Below are 21542 nucleotides of genomic sequence, written 5' to 3' on the forward strand. Positions count from 1 at the left end.
TTTTTTTTAATTCAACAAATAGGAGTCATAGATCTGCTCTGTAAAAGGTACTTGTCTTGGTATTGGGGACCCAATAATAAAAACAAATTAAAAATGCATTCTTCTATGGAAATTATTTTCTAGTTGAGGAAGAAAATATTTGAATAAAAAAATAAACATTTTCATCCTATTTCACATGCTTATTATTTTTTTTACTCAAACTTTTTCTACCTCAACCAGAATATAATTTCCATAGAAGAATGGAGGAAGAAAATGCTCAAATCAGAAGGGGCAATAGGGAGGGAGGAGGAAGAAAAGAAGGAAGGGAAAAGAAAAAAAAAACAAGAAAAGAAAGATATAATGGAAAGAAAGCTTTTGTAAATAAGGAGGGAAGGAAAGGTTAAGAAGGGGAGGGGAACTGGAAAAAAAGTAATAATCAAGATATATTATATACAGGCACAAATTCCATAAGATGAATGTGATCATTATATATATATCTAAATTGTACCAATAAACTTAATTAATAAAAAAGAAAAAAAGTAAGAAAAATATATTGGGTATATAATATTGTAAACCTTATGGAGAAAGATAAAAATAAAACAAGATAGGGAGAGAATGGAGAGATTTATGATTTTAAATAAGATAAAGATAAAAGAAGCAGGCAAGGCAATGGAAATTTGAGAAACCATTCAGTTTAGTTACATGTCTGTATTTTTTCCTTTCTTGCTACCAAAGGAGGATCAAGGCAGAGCAAAGGATGAAAAACAGAGATTAAGGCAGTTAGGAGAATTAAATGCCTTTATATTTGGTAATCTGTGTACAGTATGATTAAGTTGGCTTCTAAATTGATATATATTTATGCAGAAGAGAGTGATAGTATGTATTACATACTGTTAAATGTACTTTCCCCTGGGAATGACATTAAATTTGTTTTCATCATATTTTGTTCCATTTTTCAAATTTCCTACAATTAAACTAACCTACCTTAAGCAAAGGGGGAAGTCCTCAAAAATGTTTAAGAAGAAAAGAAATAAAATAAAGCCAGCTCCCTTTACTTTCCTATAATGCTTGTATAACTGAGGTAGCTCACCTATGTGTGAACTTCGGAAGACTGTTCCTCTCCCTGTGTTTTCTCAGTAGCAGTCACTCTAGTTCTTCATTCTTTGAAATTTCATCCCGTTTTTTTTTTTTCTTTTTTAATCCATGTGTCCAAATTTAATGAACTCAAGTCCCGTTGTTGTATTTTTCTGGTATTCAGCCTCTAGCCCCTGATTGTGCTGACACTCTCTTTTGAGAAATGCTGACAGGTTTCACGTGTGATGAACACTTGCTGCTCCATATACCACAGATCATCAATTGTGACTCTTAGGCTGTCTCCCCACCTCATGATGTGCTTTCTCCGAGAAACTTCTTTTTTTATTCACAAATAGGATTTTATTTATCACTATTAAAAATCTGAATTTTAAACAGACTCTTGGACTGGTGGTTCATACCCATCAGCTCATTCAACTTTAGCTCTAGTCTCATCCCCAGTAGCTTTTCCAGAGCTACTACCTTCACTATGAAGCTCCATGAATTTTCCCAATTCAAACTTGGGCTTCTTCAGCATTTTTACTTTTCTGGCAAAGACATCATGAAGAGGATAAATAGACTGGAAAGCCTTTTCTATGTCTTTCCCAATGCTGTCTGGAATCAACTTATTTACCATTTCCTTCAAGTCATTTGTCTGCACCTCTCGGGTCATGATTTCCATCATCTTCTTCCGGATTTGGCGGACCTGTTGGTGCTGAGCATAAGACGTCTTCCATATCTGATTGTTCCATTTTTTAGTAAAACCAACAAAGAACAAACGAAGCAAATAACCATCAGTAGTCTTGACATCAACATGAGCTTCGATCATGGTCTACCATTTCTTGACCATGGAACACATTTTGTCACGGGTGAGATCCATACCATGGAAGTTAGTCAGGCAGTTTTTGCCTGGAATATCTTCCATAATTAGCTTGAATTTTCTAAAGGCAATTTCATCGTTCTGCAGATCAGCAAGGCTCACTTCAAACACACAACCTTTGAGCCATCAGATGCAATTTTGGTTCCTTGAGTTCTGGTGACTATTGTTTTTCCAATATTTCTTATGTTGAACATAGTCAATGCCTTCACATCATACCAGTCTTCTTTTTCTTTCTTTTTTTTTTTTTTTGTAAAATTCTTTTACTGGTACATTTTAGTTATACAACACAATTACATTTTTCATTGGGAATTGTATCTTTACATAATGCATCTTGGTTCTTATTTTTTCCTCATTCCTAGCCCTCCCTTCACCTCCTCCACCCTTCCCTATTTACAAAGACTTTATTTCCATTTTTTCCATTTCTCATCATTTTTCTTTTCCCTTCTTTCCTTTCCCCTGCCCCTCCCACTACCCCTACCCCTTTGGACCTTTTCTTCCTATTTTACATTATCGATTATTCATTCTAATCGTTGGTACATTTGAGGTATACAATATAATGACATTCATCATTGGAAATTTGCACCTTTACATAGCCTCTCTTGGTTTTTATTTTTCACCCTTGCCCAGCCCTCCCTTCAACCCCTCCAGTCCTCCCTATTTACAAAGATTTTGTTCCTATTTTTCCATTTTCTCATATTAATTCCATTCCCTTCTATCCTTTCCCCTAGCCCTCCCACTTCCTTCCCCTTTGCCCCTTTTCTTCCTATTTCACATTACCTATTATACATTTAGTCCTTATTTACACTTTCAGTTTCTCACACCAGAGAAACGATTCAGTATTTATACATGTATGTCCTATTTATTTCTCTTAAGAGTATCGCCTCGCCTCAATGTGCATCCACTTAGCTATAAATGTCTCTAATTTCTCATTTTTTATGGCTGAGTGGTACTCCATTTTATTAAAAAACTGCATTTTCTTTATCCAGTCTCCAGCTGATGGGCATTTGGGCTGTTTCCAAGTTTTAGCTATCACAAACTGTGCTGCTATAAACATAGGCACACATATATCACTGTGGTATGATTCTTTTAATTCTTTGGGGAAGATCCCCAGCAGTGGAATAGCAGGGTCACATGGGACTTCCAGTCCTAGTTCTTTGAGGTATCTCCATACTGATTTCCACAGTGGTTCCACCAGTCTACACTCCCACCAGCGGTGGAGCAGGGTTCCTCTTTCTCTACAGCCCCACTAGCATTTGTTATTGGTTGTTTTCATGATAGCAGCCATTCTTTCTGCAGTGAGGTGGAATCTCAGCATTGTTTTCATCTGCATCTCTCTAATGACCAGTGATGTTGAACATTTTTTCTTGTATTTATTTGCTATTTCTATTTCTTTGTCTGAGAAATGTCTGTTCATTTCAGATGCCCATTTTCAGATTGGGTCTTTAAATTTGGGAGGTCTGATCTTTTTAAGTTCTTTATAGATTTGAGATAGTAGACCTCTGTCTGAGGAACAGCAGGTGAAGCTTTTTTTCCACATTGTGGGTTGTCTCTTCACACTGCTGGTGGTTTCTCTTGCTGTGCAGAAGCTTTTTAATAAGAAGAGATCCCACTTGTTGATTGTTTGTGCTAGTTCATGGGCAACTGAGGTTTTGTTCATAATATCATTTCCTACACCGATGTCTTCAAGAGTTCTACCTAGCCTCTGTTCCAGCTGATGCAGCATTTCTATTTTAATATTTAGATCCTTAATCCATTTTGATTTTAGTTTAGTGCATGGTGAGAGATATAGGTCTAGTTTTAATCTTTGGCAAGTTGAAGCCCAATTTTTCCAGCACCATTTATTAAAGAGGCTATCTTTCCTCCAGTGAGGGAGTTTGACTCCTTTTTCAAAGATGAGATGACTGAGTGTGTCTGGCATTGTTTCTGCATCTTCTAATCTGTTCCACTGGTCCTCAAGTCTGTTTCTTTGCCAGTACCATGGTGTTTTATCACAGTAGCTTTGTAGTATAGTTTCAAGTTGGGGATTGGGATACCCCCTGCCATGTCTCTGTTACCTAGAATTGCTTTTGCTATTCTGGGTCTCTTCTTGTTCCAAATGAATTTTTGGATTGTTTTCTCAAGGTCCATGAAGTATGCTGCTGGGATCTCAATTGGAATTGCATTAAATCTATATAGCAGTTTTGGAAGTATAGCCATTTTCACTATATTAATCCATCCTACTAGGAGCAGGGGATGTCTGTCTATTTTCTGATATCCTCTTCAATCTCTCTTTTCAGAGTGCCATAGTTCTCAGAGAACAGGTCTTTGATTTCTTTCGTTAGGATGATTCCTAGGTACTTCAGTTTTTTGGGTGCTATTGTGAAAGGAATTATTTGCCCTATTTCTCTCTCAGTGAGTCTTGTTCGTGTAGAGGAAAGCTATTGAGTTTTGTGTGTTGACCTTGTAACCAGCTACTTGACTGAATTTGATTATTAAGTCTAGAAGACTTTTGGTGGAGTTCTTGGTGTCTTCTATATACAGTATCATGTCATCTGCAAATAATGACAATTTGATTTCTTCACTTCTTATCTTTATTCCTTTTATTTCTTTCTCTTGTCTAATTGCCATGGCTAATGTTTCCAAAACTGTATTGAATAGGAGTGGTGACAGCAGACATCCTTGTCTTGTTCCTGATTTTAGTGTGAAGGATTTCAGTTTTTGACCATTTAGTATGATATTGGCTGTTGGTTTTTCATAGATGGCTTTTAACAGTTTGAGGAGAGGCCATCTATTCCAATTTTTTGTAGGGTATTTACCATGAATGGGTGTTGGATTTTGTCAAATGCTTTTTCTGCATCTATGGAGATAATCATATGGGTTTTTTTCTTGGCTCTATTGATACAGTGTATTACGTTGATTGATTTTCGTATATTGAACCATCCCTTCATCCCTGACATGAATCCCACTTGGTCAGGGTGTATGATCTTCTTGATGATCTTTTGCATTCTATTTGCCAGTATCTTATTAATGATTTTTGCATCTATGTTCATTAGTGAGATTGGCCTATACTTCTCATTTTCTGTTGGGTCTTTCTCTGCTTAGGGGATCAAGGTGATGCTTGCTTCCAGGAATGAATTTGGGTGTATTGCTTCCCTTTCAATTTCATTGGAGAGTTTAAACAGTAGTGGCAGCAGTTCCTCTCTAAATGTCTTGTAGAATTCAGCAATGAAGCCATCAGGGCCCAGGCTTTTCTTAGTTGGTAAGTTTTTAATTACATTTTCAATTTCATTGGTTGATATTGGGTTGTTCAGAATTTTTAGGTCTTCTTCATTCAACTTGGGTAATTCATATGTATCTAGGAATCTGTCCATTTCTTCTGTGTTGTGCATCTTATTGGCATATAAGTTCTGGAAGTAGGTATTGATGATCCTCTGGATTTCTGCTGGGTCTGTTGTAATTTCACCCTTTTCATTCCTAATGGCATGGATTTGGGCCTTTTCTTTCCTTTTTCTGATAAGGTTGGCTAAGGGTTTGTCAATTTTGTTTATTCTTTCAAAAAACCAAACTCTTGGCTTCATTGATTTTTTTATATCATTCTCTTAGTCTCCATTGCATTGATTTCTCCTCTGATCTTTATAATTTACTCCCTTGTATGAGCTCTGGGGTTGTCCTGCTCTTCTTTTTCTAGGAGCTTGAGGTGCAGCATCAGGTGTTTTAACTGGGCTCATTCTGTTTTCCTAATATGCATATTGACTGCTATGAATTTCCCTCGTAAGACTGCTTTCATTGTGTCCCATAGATTCTGATATGTTGTATTGTCATTGTCATTTAATTGAAGGAATTGTCTGATTTCTTCTTTAATTTCCTCTGTGACTCCTTGGTTATTCAGAAGTGTGTTGTTCAATTTCCATGTGTTTATGAAATTTTTTGAGTTTCTTTTGCTATGGATCTCCAATTTCATCGCACTATGGTCTGATAATATACAGGGGATGACTTCAATTCCTTCGCACTTACTTAAACATGTTCTGTGTGTGAGTATGTGGTCTATTTTGTAGAATGACCCAATTGCAGCTGAGAAGAATGTGTATTCTGATTTTGTGGGGTGGAAGACCCTACAAACATCTGTTAAGTTCATTTGTTCAAGAGTTCGATTGAGTTCTAGTATTTCATTACTTATTTTTTGTCTAGGTGATCTATCTATTTGTGACAGTGGGGTGTTGAGGTTCCCCACTACAATTGTATTAGTGCATATATGACTTTTCATGTTCGTTAGTATTTGTTTTATATAGTTGGGTGCACTAGTGTTTGGTGCATAGATATTTATGATTGTCATCTCTTCCTGTTGGATTGTGTCCTTTACAAGGATGTAATGTCCTTCTTCATCTCTCTTAATCAGTGTTGGTTTGAAATCTACTTGATCTGCAAAGAGGATAGCTACTCCTGCTTTTTTTCAGGTTCCTGTCACATGCAGTATTGTTTCCCACCCTTTAATTTTCAGTCTATGAGTTTCCTTTTGGATTAAGTGTGTTTCTTGTATGCAGTGTATTGTTGGATTTCGCTTCTTGACCCATTCTGCCAGTCTATTTCTTTTGATGGGTGAATTGAGACCATTAACATTGATGGTTATAACTGAAACTATTGACTTGTCATTGCCATGACTTTCTTTTTGTTGGGTTCTCCCCCTTTACATTTAATTTCTTGTCATGCCAGATAGGTTCATTCTGCTTTGCTTCCTGGGTTGTGATCCTCAATGTCTGTTCCTAGAAGATTGTCTAAAATTCTTTGGAGTGCTGGTTTGGTGTTCACTAAGTTCCTAAGGTGCTCTTTGTCATGAAAGTATCTTATTTCTACATCAATTTTGAAAGATAGTTTTGCAAGGTACATCAATCTGGGTTGGAGGCTGTTTTCTTTTAGGGCTTGGAATATGTCACTCCAAGGTCTTCTTGCCTTGAGGGTTTGTGTTGAGAAGTCTGCTGTGATTCTGATGGGCTTTCCTTTGTATGTGATTTGTTTCTTTTCTCTAACTGCTTGTAGAACTCTGTTCTTCTGTTGAGTTTCTAGAATCTTAATAATTATATGCCTATATGTAGTTTTTTTTGATCAAGGCTATTTTCAGTCCTATATGCCTCACTTATCTGTATGTCAAGCTCTTTCCCCTGCTTGGGAAGTTTTCTGCCATTATTTCTGTAAACAGTTTTTTTTTATGTCGTCTGCACTCTCTCTTGTTTCTTCATTGACTCCAACCAGTCTTATGTTATTCTTCTTTGCATCATCTAGCAGCTGCTGGGTTGATTTCTCATGTTCTCTTAAAATTTTGAAGCAATTTTTCTTTTCCTAGTCATTAATTGCGATCTTATCTTCTGTATCTGAAATTCTATCCTCACATTGGCTCATTCTGCTGCATAGACTTTCAGTGGAGTTTTTCATCTCCTGGAAATCTATTTGCATCTGTTTTATGGATTCCATTTGTTTCCTATATTGGAATTCCATCATGTTCCTCAGCTCCTTTCTAGATTTATTAATCATGTCTTGCACTAGGAGCACAATTTCTCCTGTTATCTGAGTAATTATTTCTGATTGACATCCTGTCTGGTGTGGGTGAATCTGAACCAGGCAGAGAACCAGCTGAGCTGCAGGGCCCTGCTTGGCTCTGCCTGCAATACTCGTGTGTCTTCAGGTTAGGTGGGGCCATCCTGGGGGCTTGGCCTTCAGGGCTGCTCCAGCAAATCCCACAGTTGTGACATTTATCCATTCAGAATGTGCCAATGTGATGACAGAATTTCAGATATAGAAGATAAGATTGCAATTAATGACAAGGAAAAGAAAAATTGCTTCAAAATTGTAAGAGACCATGAGAAACCAATCCAGCAGCTAGTAGATGATGCAAAGAAGAATAATTTAAGACTGGTTGGAGTCAACCAAGAAACAAGAGAGAGTGCAGATGACATAAAACAACTGTTCACAGAAGTGATGGCAGAAAGCTTCCCAAGCAGGGGAAAAGAACTTGACATACAGATAAGTGAGGCATATAGGACTCCAAAGAGCCTTGATCAAAAGAAATCTACATATAGGCATATAACTGTTGAGATTCCAGAAACCCACCAGAAGAACAAAGTTCTATAAGCAGTTAGAGAAAAGAAACAAATCACATGCAAAGGAAACCCCATTAGAATCACAAGAGACTTCTCAATGCAAGCCCTCAAGGCAAGAAGAGCATGGAGAGATATATTCCAAGCCCTAAAAGAAAACAGCCTCCAACCCAGAGTGATGTACCCTGTAAAACTATTTTTCAAAGTTGATGTAGAAATAAGATACTTTCATGACAAAGAACACCTGAGAAACTTCATGAATACCAAACCAGCACTCAAAAAAATTTTAGACAATATCCTAGGAAAAGATAATGAGGATCCCAACCCCAGAAAGCACACCAGAATGAACCTAGCAGGAGCTACACAAATTAAATGTAAAGGGGGAGAATCCAACAAAAAGAAAAAGTCATAACAATGATAAGTCAATACGTATCAGTTATCACCATCAAAGTTAATGTTCTCAATTCACTAACCAAAAGAAATAGACTGGCAGAATGGGTCAAGAAGCAAGATCCAACAATATATTCCATACAAGAAACACACTTAATTCAAAATGAAACTCATAGATTGAAAATTAAAGGGTTGAAAACAATACTCCATATGACATGAAACTGAAAAAAATCAGGAGTACCTATCCTCTTTGCAGATCAAGTAGATTTCAAACCAACACTGATTAAGAGAGATGAAGAAGGACATTACATCCTTGTAAAGGACACAATCCAACAGGGAGAGATGACAATCATAAATACCTATGCAGCAAACAATGGTATGCCCAACTATATAAAACAAATACTAATGGACATGAAAAGTCATATAAGCACTAATACAATTGTAGTGGGGGAATTTAATACCCCACTGTCACAAACAGATGGATCAATTAGACAAAAAATAAGTATTGAAGTACTAGACTCAATCGAACTCTTGTACAAATGAACTTGACAGATGTTTACAGAGTGTTCCACCCCACAAAATCAGAATACACATTCTTCTCAGCTGCACACAGGTCATTCTCCAAAACAGACTGCATACTCACTCGTAGAACATGTTTAAGTAAGTACAAAGGAATCAAAGTTATCAACTGTGTATTATCAGACCATAGTGTGATGAAATTGGAGATCCATAGTGAAAGAAATCACAAAAACTTCATAAACACATGGAAATTGAACAACACACTTCTGAATAACCAAGGGGTCACAGAGGAAGTTAAAGAAGAAATCAGACAGTTCATTCAATTAAATGACAATGACAATACAACATATCAGAATCTATGGGACACAATGAAAGCAGTCTTATGAGGGAATTTCATATCAGTGAATACACATATTAGGAAAACAGAGCAAGACAAATCAAACAACCTGATGCTGAACCTCAAGCTTCTAGAAAAAGAAAAGCAGGACAAACCCAAAGCTCATACAAGGGAAGAAAGTATAAAGATCAGAGGAGAAATCAATGCAATGGAGACTAAGAGAACAGTACAAAAAAATCAATGAAGCCAAGAGTTGGTTCTTTGAAAGAATAAACAAAATTGACAAACCCTTAGCCAACTTTATCAGAAAAAGGCCCAAAACCATGCAATTAGGAATGAAAAGGGTGAAACTACAGCAGACCCAGCAGAAATCCAGAGGATCATCAATACCTACTTCCAGAACTTATATGCCAATAAGATGGACAACACAGAAGAAATGGACAGATTCCTAGATACATATGAATTACCAAAGTTGAACAAAGAAGACCTAAAAATTCTAAACTAGGAAATATAAACCAATGAAATTGAAAATGTAATTAAAAACTAACCAACTAAGAAAAGCCCAGGTCCTGATGGCTTCACTGCTGAATTCTACAAGACATTTAGAAAGGAACTACTGCCACTGCTGTTTAAATGCTTCAGTGAAATTGAAAGGGAAGCAATAATCCCGAATTCATTCCTGGAAGCAAGCATCTCCTTAATCCTCAAAGCAGAGAAAGACCAAACAAAAAAGAGAACTATTGGCTAATCTCACTAATGAACATAGATGCAAAAATCTTTAATAAGATACTGGCAAACGGAATGCAGAAGATCATCAAGAAGATCATACACCCTGACCAAGTGGGATTTATGTCAGGGATGCAGGGATGGTTCAACATACACAAAACAACCAATGCAATATATTATACCAATAGAGTCAAGGACAAAAACCATATGATTATCTCCATAGATGCAGAAAAAACATTTGACAAAATTCAACATGCATTTATGATAAAAACCCTACAAAAAATTGGAATAGATGGTCTCTACCTCAATTTGATAAAAGCCATCTATGAAAAATCAACAGCCAATATCATACTGAATGGTCAAAAACTGAAATCCTTCACACTAAAATCAGGAACAAGACAAGGATGTCCACTCTCACCACTCCTATTCAATACAGTTTTGGAAACATTAGCCATGGCAATTAGACAAGAGAAAGAAATAAACGGAATAAAGATAGGAAATGAAGAAGTCGAGTTGTCATTATTTACAGATGACATGATATTCTATATAGAAGACCCAAGAACACCACCAAAAGTCTTCTAGACTTAATAACCAAATTCAGTAGAATAGCTGGATACAAGGTCAACACACAAAAATCAATAGCTTTCCTCTACACGAACAAAACTCACTGAGATGGAAATAGGGCAAACAATTCCTTTCACAATAGCATCCAAAAAAACTGAAATACCTAGGAATCAACCTAACGAATGAAATCTAAGACCTTTTCCCTGAAAACTGTAGCACTCTGAAAAGAGAGATTGAAGATGACATCAGAAAATGGAAAGACATCCCCTGATCCTGAGTCAGAAGGATCAATATAATGAAAATGGCCATAGTTCCAAAACTGCTACATAGATTCAATGCAATCCCAATTGAAATCCCAGCAGCATCCTTCACAGACCCTGAGAAAACAATCCAAAAATTCATTGGGAACAAGAAGAGACCCAGAATAGCAAAAGCAATTCTAAGTAACAGAGACATGGCAGGGGGTATCACAATCCCCAACTTGAAACTCTACTACAAAGCTACTGTGATAAAAACAGCATGGTACTGGCAAAGAAACAGACCTGAAGACTATTAGAACAGATTAGAAGATGCAGAAACAATGCCAGACACACTCAGTCATCTCATCTTTGAAAAAGGAGTCAAACTCCCTCACTGGAGGAAAGATAGCCTCTTTAATAAATGGTGCTGGGAAAATTGGGCTTCAACTTGCCAAAAATTAAAACTAAACCTATATCTCTCACCATGCACTAAACTAAAATCAAAATGGATTAAGGATCTAAATATTAAAATAGAAATGCTGCATCAGCTGGAACAGAGGTTAGGTAGAACTCTTGAAGACATTGTTGTAGGAAAATGTTTTATGAACAAAACCTCATTTGCCCATGAACTAGCACAAACAATCAACAAGTGGGATCTCTTCTTATTAAAAAGCTTCTGCACAGCAAGAGAAACCACCAGCAGTGTGAAGAGACAACTCACAATGTGGGAAAAATCTTCACCTGCTGTTCCTCAGACAGAGGTCTACTATCTCAAATCTATAGAGAATTTAAAAAGATCAGACCTTCCAAATTTAAAGACCCAATCTGAAAATGGGCATCTGAAATGAACAGACATTTTTCAGACAGAGAAGTAGAAATAACAAATAAACATATGAAAAAGTGTTCAACATCACTGGTCATTCAAGAGATGCAAATGAAAACAAAGCTGAAATTCTACCTCACTGCAGAAAGAATGGCTGCTATCATGAAATCAACCAATAACAAATGCTGGTGGGGCTGTAGGGAAAGAGGAACCCTGCTCCACTGCTGTTGGGAATGTAGACTGTTGCAACCGCTATAGAAATCTGTATGGAGATACCTCAAAGAACTAGAACTGGAAGTCCCATTTGACCCAGTTATTCCCCTTCTGTGTATCTTCCCCAGAGAATTAAAAGAATCATACCACAGTGACATATGTGCGCCCATGTTCATAGCAGCACAATTTGTAATAGCTAAAACTTGGAAGCAGCCCAAATGCCCATCAGCTGGAGATTGGATAAAAGAAATGTGTTTTTCTTAATAAAATGGAATACTACTCAACCATAAAAAATGAGAAATTAGACACATTTATAGCTAAATGGATGCACATTGAGGCAATACTCTCAAGTGAAATCAACTCGACACACACATGTAAATACTGAATAGTTTCTCTAGTGCAAGAAACTGAAAGTGTAAATAAGGACTAAAAGGCGTAATAGATAATGTGAAATAGGGGGAAAAAAGGGGGCAAAGGGAAGGGGAAATGGGAGGGCTAGGGTAAATTAAAGAAGGGAATGGAATTAATATGAGAAAATGAAAAATTGGAAACAAAGTCTTTGTATATAGGGAGGGATGGAGGGGTTGAAGGGAGGGCAGGAGAAGTGGGAAAAATAAGACTCAAGAGAGATTATGTGAAGGTACAAGTTTCCAATGATGAATGTCATTATATTGTATACCTAAAATATGCCATTATAATAAAATTTAAAAAAAATTAAATTGTGGAAACCCTATAAAGAAACACCAGTTCTACATCCACTCCTGCCTCCTTCACCTCCTACCTCACCACATATGCACCTTCGCATCAAATTGGCCCTGTGCTCCTTTGACCTAGGTTGCTTTCTACAGGAACAAGGAAAGTTCTAAAGGCTAGTGATACTCCATGAGTCTCTTGAAAAGTATGGCCACCTCAGTAAACAAAGGTGAGTTCTTAGGAAGGAGGAAGGCCCACAGTCAGCTGGTAGGTACTGTACTTTCCAAACCTGTAGTCAGCCTTCTGGATTCTGGCACATGACTCTTTTTGTGCAAGTGTGGTATTCTGCTCTCTCCCCAGCCTGTCACCACTCCCTAGCAGGTAGGTCCTCACTACTTCTCTACACATCACTGTAATCAACATTCACATCTAGTTGCTAAACTGAATGACAAGTGACTGTTTTTCATTACACTTCTCATGAGTGGTAACTGAGTCTTTCCAGAGTTAATTAACCTACACGAGCCCATAAAGGGCCAGCAATACACTTAATATCAAGAATGCCCCTCCTGACTCCTCTTCTTCTGATCTATGCTTCTATTATTAACCCCAGCTCCTGCAAAGGACAGATGTGTCTGTCATCACACCCGTTCTGTGGTAGTGAACAGGCTTTTAGTTTCATTTATGTAGCCAAAGCACACCATGAAATTATTTTTTTCAACACTCCACTCAACTGAATTAATTGTTCTAGTTACAGTACTCCTAGTTTTTATCCAACTGATTAAGTGGAGAATAATCCAAATGCATTGCCAATTATAAATCTTTCATGATTTGAGAGATTTTATACAAATGTACATTTGGCAGTGCTAATGTAAAGCAAATATCAAAGTTGATTAAACACTCTCAAGATAAGAAGGATAAACTATTGGATTATTTTATAGGTTTGACCACTAATAATAAGCTGGTATAAACAGAAATATTTTGATGCTCACTTTTAAATAATTCTTTGGGAAACATCCAAGAAGGACTATGGAAGTAGGTCAAGAGTGTATGCACCAAACATTTGTATTCTTTACTGTGTAAACACTAATTTATTTATTGAAATTATACACTATTAAATATTTATCAAACACATTAGCATTTTGCTGAGCTTCCCTACAAAATCATTAATATAGTCTGTGGCTATTGATATAGCCAGGTCTATGATTGCTTCCCATGTCAGTCTTCCAGTTATTTGTTTAGTAGTTATTCACCAATCACCACCTTTCAGTGCTTACTCTTAACTGTACAGCTATCCTCTGGAAGGATCTTGAAGTAAAATAATTTTAGAAATCATGAAACTTTAATTGAATCTTGGTGTTCATGTTATCCAGTTCTCTTATTTTACTGATGAGTCTGAAATAGTGACTGGCCTCAGGCCTTGGATCTAGCATTGTTTCACAAGAGGATAAAGAATTGTTATGCAGTGTGAATGACAATGATTTATTAGAATTTAAGTTCTTTTGGAAGAATTTTAGGGTCAAAGGACAGCCTACATAAATTTGAAAAAGAAACCTCTATCCTTCATGTTTTGTTTAAAAATGTGTGGTCCTTGAGAAAATGTCATCAATTTGAAGAAAAGGGATAAAAAGGAATGCATCTCCAAACAAACCTAGTATAAAAACTGAAGAGAGAGATTTATTTGTAGGTATTGTGACCCTACAATTTTCAGAACTACTTGCAGGGCAAGCTAAATGCAAACAATAAATAAGTAAGCAGACAGGTAAATAGAAACACCAGAAGTGGGAAAAGTACACACTGCCAAGAAAGCATTAAACCCGTCCTCTCTGCTGGAAAATGAGCAGAACACATTCAACAGCTGAGAATATGCAGCCTCACGGTGCTCTCCCAGGTGATGTGTAAATGAGACGCAGCGTCTGGGAATGGCATCCTCTGGAAATCTCACTTGGTCTCTCTCTGTCTCAGATTTCAAGTAGAAAGCATGCATTTTCTCTCATTTCTCTGCTTTAGTTAATACTCAATTCCATAACTCTATCAAATAATCTCAAATGATACATCAATGAGAGAATTTTCCATATTTAATTAAATATTGTTTGCATATTTACCATATTCATGTTTCCAAAAACCACATTTAATTCACCTACACCCACACACACAAACACATGAATGCATAAACCTGCCAGTGTTTTATCTGGTCCTGTTTCCTACTGTAGCCCAAATATTTGGTATCCCATTTGAGCAGCTCTTTGTGAGAAAAACTTTTATTCTATAATGCTCAATGAAATAATTGAACTGTCATAGATAGACATAGTCCAGGTAGAAAATGACCTACAGTATTTCTAAAAATATTGAGCTATTGGTTTTTAAAAACGTGACCAAGCATTTTGATCAAAAGCAAAAATAACTAAAACTTCAAACTTAACAGTTCTGTCTTTCATAAATCGAAGTCTTAATCTAATTTGAGAGGAGTCATATACAATTTTGTAAGATTTGTTAGTGTATTTGTTCAAGATAAATGTAATGAACAGGTACTAGTCTATTATTTTTATCCTTCACATTAAATGTTGCATTGTGAACTAAGGGCATTCTTCTTTTCATAACTGGATTTCAGGATAGTAGATATGAAATTAATGTTTTAAATTTTATCTCCAAAACAGATAGTATACTATTTCTATTTTGTCTTCTCCTGAAATACTATAACTATTGGTGAAAGTTAACTTTTACACCAAACTTCTTATCATCTTGGTCATATGTATATATATAATTTTCCTTGGGAACACATAAATTATTTTCTCTTGCTTTTCTTTCACTTAGCATAACTTTGTAAATCTTGCTCTATATATTCATAATTACTAGGTAAATAAATTGTTTAAAAATGGTATCAGATGTTTTAGACAAATTGTCTTCATAGTCATTATTATTATGTTAATAGCTGCATATTTCCCACACATCTTATACCATCTTAGCCTTTTAATTTCCATTAAAAAAGCATATTAAAGTCCTTTTTTTTATCTTTTCATTCTCCTTTTCTTAAACAACCACCATTACGAATTAGGCTTATATGTTTCCAGATCATTAAAAAATTAAAAATTTTTAGTGATTTATGATTAATAATGTAGTTTAGTTTCAAGAGATTTGTAATTTATATAAATATTATATAGAGAGAATTTTGCAACTTGTGTTTTTCACTTACTATTGTTTTTGAGACAAACCCTTGTTGTTAGTTCATTTCTCTTAACTGCTGTGTAATATTCCGTGGTGTAGGTATGACATATTTAGTTCTCTATATCCATAGTAATGGGCATATAGGTCATTTCCTTTTTTCTTTTAAAAGCTGCTTTAATAAATATCCTTAAACATAACTCCTTTTGTGTATGTGTGAATTTTCTCTAGTGATTAAATACCTTGAATAAATTGCTATACTGTAAACTATTATGATCATTTTCAGTTTTATTGGACATTAAAAAGTTATTGTACAAATTTATACTCCCACAAGTAGTATATAAAACTTTCTGCTTTCTGAAATCTTCTGTGTTTTCATTTATAACTTAATTGTTCCCAAACTCTCATGTGTTGAAGGTCTGATCAACAGCCTTTTGGGCTATTGGGAGGGGGGATCTAGTGGAAGGGAGTTGGGCCACTGGGTCTTGTCCCTGAAGGGGACATCTGAACCCAAGCCTTTTACCTCTTCCCCTTTCTTCCCTGGATACTATGAGATGAGTAGCTTTGCTCTGTCATGTGCTCCCTAAACATGGTACTTGGCTTTACCACATGCCCAGAACAATAGGACCGATTGAGCAGGGGCTGAAATCATAGCTAAAATAAATCTTTCCTCCTCATAAATTGGTTTCTCTTAGGAATTTTGTCTCACCAACAGAAAGTTAACACACATTGTCAGACTTTTAAATGATCACTGATTGGATGCATGAAAATGATATTGTTATATACCTATGTACCTGAATTTTAGCAATGAAAATAAACATCATCTTAAGTATTTCCTCTCAAATTCCCCAGTCTATAAATTGTCTACTGACATAATTGGACTAGTTTTACCATTGTATATTGCAGATGATGATAACTATAATGACAACTATGATGCTGGAATGATAACATTTTTATTACATAGAACTCTTCATAGTGCATTACATATATTAAGCTAAATGTATCCTCACAGAAGACATGTCATACAGGTTCTATAATTACCCTACTTTTACAGATCAGAGAACTAAGATCCAAAGAGAACAAATAACTGACCCAAAATTAGGGAGCCATCTAGGAGTAAACCTAGCATTTAATCATAAACAATTTAGTTCTAGATTGCTGAATTTATTGTAAAATTGCCAGTCATACTTTTGAAATAGCCTCATGAAACAGAAAGACAAAACTAATCCCATGATTATTTGATTTATATACATTGATTAAACATACTCAGAGTATCTTCATGTCTTATAAAACCAAAACACATATAAGTAAAACAGACATAAAAATAATTGTAGATATAAATGTATTTTTATGTTCATTAAAGCACTGTATTCTAATTGTAGAAATCAGGGTACAAAAATGTGTTTAAGATACATCAAAGTCATTCTATATTGTACAACACTGCTTTCTTTAAAAATAAAGTAAAAATTACTTTTTTATTATTATTGAATTTTTTTTCCTTTTGCACTGTTTGGAATAAGAAATCATTTTAACAATAAATTACAGAGGCAATAGTGTATCCATTTAAAATATGTATTGATATGAGATTAGCATATCTAATTAAACCACACTGAAGGAAAACAGAAACAGTTCAGCTCCACTGATATTAATAGGATGAACCATTACACACTTGAGATGAGGGCAAATCTTTAAAAAACAAGAGTAATATGTTTGTGCTGAAATGGACATGGCTCCAAGTTTCCAATTTCAGGGAGAGTAGAGTGTGATTTTTCATGGCTGGCAAAAATAAACACAAGTATTTGCAGATGAATTCTGTCAGGCAAGCAACCCTGACTAAAAGCTAAGGGAGGGAGGGGCAGGGGTTACACAGACAAGTTGTGTAGAAAGCAATTTTCCAAGCTGGGCATGCCCATCATGATATAGATCTTGGCAATGTCAAGACATCAGGGGTTGTAGTGAGGATAAACAAAAAGGTATGTGATGTGGCTGGCCTCAGGAAGGCATCACAGCACAGATAGGTTTAGTGAGTCAAGTTCCTGTTCATTAGCATTCTTCTCACTGTGAATATTAATTTGCTTTTGGAAAGCATTCAAATCAGACAACTTTCAGGCAACTTTCTGCCTTGGGCATCTTCTCTCACCCCTCCACAAATACAGTATATTTTTCTTATGCCAGCAAGTACCTCAGTTTACAATTAGTCACTTTGCCTTTAATCGTACTAATTCCCATCAAAGGTCAAATTTTCTATCTGGAAAGGGGTCATTGCCATCTATTAATATCATTCAATGGTGGGATTTTCATGCAATCACTTTACAAAACTTTGAGAGAAATGCATCACTGAAAGTTAAACTTTCCAAAAGTAATGAAGAAAAAAAGTATAACAAGGAGTTTCCTTAAATTTGTTTTCTATTGAAATTTTTAAGAGCAGTTAATGGGATTCCATTAGGAAATAGAATGTTGCTGAAGTTTTATTAAGTTATCAGACACATGCTGCCATTTTAAAAGTTCTTAGAAATTTTCCAGTTAAAAAAAGCAAAAACAAAAACTTTCCCGTATTTACCATGAATGAAAACTATGGTAATAGAATACCTATCAACAAACACAAGAAACTTTGTTGTTTGTGAAATGTAATGTACAATCCTTCTGAAAGATGCAACCCTTCTGGTAGGGTGATTGATATGTATGAGACAGGAAAGCCTGAGACCCACTGATAAGGTTAGATCAGAATGCATATGCAGCTAATTACTTCTAATTAGAAAAACCTTCCAAAGTAAAAACCATAGCTTTAAAGATATTAAAAATTAAACACACTTGGTCATAAGTAATCATGTTAAGTGTAGCTTTGCCTGATGAGCTGTAATCAGTGTATGATGGAAAAACACACAAAAGTTGACGTCACTTGTCCTGTATTTGAGTTTCTGTTCTGCCCCTTACTAGCTATCTGATATATGTGAAGTCTGTGAAGTTAAAGTTGTATACAAATGTGGGTACATTGTTAAAATTAAAGAATTATGTGTAAAAGTACAGAATTTAAAGAATCGTTAGTTTGACTTGGTTTTGGTGGTTTGGGGCTATACTAAATTTCCTCTATACACTTTTATACATCTTTTTGTGGATACATTTGAATTAGGATTTTACCATGTTTAATGAGTTTTCTGTGTCATTAGATTTTCAAGTTTTTCTGTTTCTGACAGTGCTAACTACTTGCCTAGTCATCGATTAGAGTTCTCTTCTATTTATTCAGCCATAGCTAATGATATTCTGATTTCTTTTGTTTTGTTTTGTTTTTAAGAATTAAAAATTATAAGAGCATGTGTTCATTGATTTTTTAATAATGGTAATAAAATAGAGTTATTTTGCCATTCAAAAGCTAAAGAGATCTGTTCAAGAATGTTTATTGCAGTTGTTCTCAAAACAGCTCTATCAATAAGTGAATGAAAAACTACATCATGATATATTCATGCAACAGAATAACTTAAAACTATAAAAAGAAAACACTACACTGCACACAACATGGATGAATCTCGGGTATGTTGAATGAAAGACACCAAGAGGAAAATGTACATGTTGAATAATTTCTTTTTATGTGAAATTAAAGAACTGACAAAAATTACCTCCTCCTCTGGGTTTGGGAGGGTAGGAAGTGTGTGCAAGAGGGAATGCTCATGAGGACAAGTTACAAAGAGCTGAAAATATCCTGCACTGCATTTGGATGGTGGTTAATAAAATGTATAATATGGAAATGTGCATTGAGTTATGCACTTACAATTAGTGAATCTGTGTGCATTGTTCATCATCCTTTAATAAACTTTACTGTAATAATCACAAATTTTATATCATTCCTAACTAACCTTTATCAATATTATATTTAAATTTATTTTTTCATATCACCTCATTCCTTCAAAAATAATTGATTACTTCCTTGCACTGTGCATTTACTAGGAGCTGAGGATTTAGCAGTGAGCATGGACATCCACAGCAGCTTCCCTCAGACAGTTTTCCTCCCAGAAGGGAGCAAGGGATGAGATAATTGTGAAAAGACAAGTGTGCAAATGGAGTGTGAAACCCAAGGCTCCAGCCTAACCTGGGAGGTCAGGGAAGGGAGCACTTTTAAATGGAATATCAAGAATGAGCTGAATGTAAATAGATGATAAAAATTTGCTAGGGGAAAATAAAATCAGCATGTATGAAAAGTCTTAAAGCAAGAATATGTATCCACCATTGAGACAAAGGCTCCTGAGGAAAGAGAGCCAGCAGAGAGTGGCTGGAGGACAAAAGGTTAGTGAAAATAATGCAGCTGTTTGGATACATGAGACATTTTTCAAATTACAGGTTATTTCAAATTTTCTTGGAGTTGCTGTGGTCCTGTATCCCTGTCAATACCGAATAGGAAAATACAGATTAATATGGAAGAATGGCTACAAATAGTTTTAAATAATCTACCTCCTACCCCAGGAGACTCCATGATTAAATAAAGATGGCAAAAGATACTTACATTATATTTGAAAAACAACAGCAATGAAAAACAAGGTAAGTGGCAGCACAGACTGACATCATTTTATATGAGTTATTACATCCTGTCAACTTTCTGGTACATGAGAAAATTACATGTCTAAAGTACTTTTGGTTACATTTTCTGAAACATGTTTAAGTATTCTCATAAAAATTTTGCAATTTTTCAAATTCTGAGGCACTCAGTTTGAAAACCACTGGTGGAACCAAAGGATTAGAATCTGGACATCTGCCCTGAACCTTTTGATCCAAATTTGGGCAACTTGCAACCTTCCTTCAGGTCATCTATAAAATGATATCTGCTCTGTATTCCAGGTGTATTGGTCACAGGAGCTCATGTAAGGCCAACTCTACTGGTCACTTACCTTGCTCAAAGAACACCAAGGTGGCATCAAGCTAATTCTGTGGCCTGAATCTCTACTGGTTGATGACTGCTTAGTCATCGGGTCAGACCAGTGAATAAATTAGAAAAGACCCCAGTCCTCATAAAATTTTGTATTCCAGGGCAAGGTAGGGGGTGAAATATTTTTAAACAAACATAAACTGTATATTTTCAGATAATAGTAAGTGTTCTTTGGGAAATTTGAAAGGGTAATTTCCATGACCCATCCTGATGGCTGACACTGACAGGAGCTGAGAGGCTCCATACATGGTTCCAAAATAATACTTAAGGAGACTTAACTGACCTTGATAGATAGCAAGAGGTTCATACTGATTGTCACAGGTCTCACTCTAAGTTGGTCTTAAACACCCGACAGAAAAGAAAAACCAAAAGAGGTATAAAATAATGCCATAGTAATAAAGCTAGATATAAAAAGGGACTCCAGTCACTGACCCCTTCTGGCAGTTTCTAGCTACACCAGTGGCTGACCATGGTTATGGATCATTAGGAAAAACTATGGTAAAATCTATAACAACTCAACTAGAGTTTTAAATTTCTTGGTGAAATTTGTCCTTCAAATTGTCTCTATCTTACAGCTAAGACTGGAGAGACTTATGACAAAATATCAGACTTATACATAACCTCCATCAATGAAAGAGTCTAAGAGCTCACAGGTTTCAATTACTATTTCAGTTTCTAAGTGTGATTCTTTCCCCAAGCCACCTTTCCATTCTAGTGCTCATGCTTAGATCATATATGGTCTAATTTCTTTAACGTTTTGTTTATTCTTGCCTAGAAGCTGCCAAACTCCAAATGGTCATACAAATGGAACCAAAGACAAATGTGCTAGACTTCTTTTACCGGGATTCACCAGATTGATCTTGTAAAAGTTCATAACTGCTAATCTAAAATACAACTTCTATATTGGATTCTGAAGTCCCCTGGACCTTTTCCTTATCCTGTTTGTGGAAGGCTATTACTAGTTCT

At 35.7% G+C, this 21542-nt stretch overlaps 1 pseudogene; it reads right to left on the reverse strand.

Moving 5' to 3' along the window:
* Positions 1-1405: 1405 nt before the first annotated feature.
* LOC101712709 (small ribosomal subunit protein eS1 pseudogene) lies at positions 1406-20616 on the reverse strand (annotated as a pseudogene).
* Positions 20617-21542: the final 926 nt, after the last annotated feature.

This window comes from Heterocephalus glaber, unplaced genomic scaffold, assembly GCF_053883595.1.
Source record: "Heterocephalus glaber isolate CG9 unplaced genomic scaffold, H.glaber_assembly_v1.0 deba00000546, whole genome shotgun sequence".
Classification (NCBI taxonomy): domain Eukaryota; kingdom Metazoa; phylum Chordata; class Mammalia; order Rodentia; family Bathyergidae; genus Heterocephalus; species Heterocephalus glaber.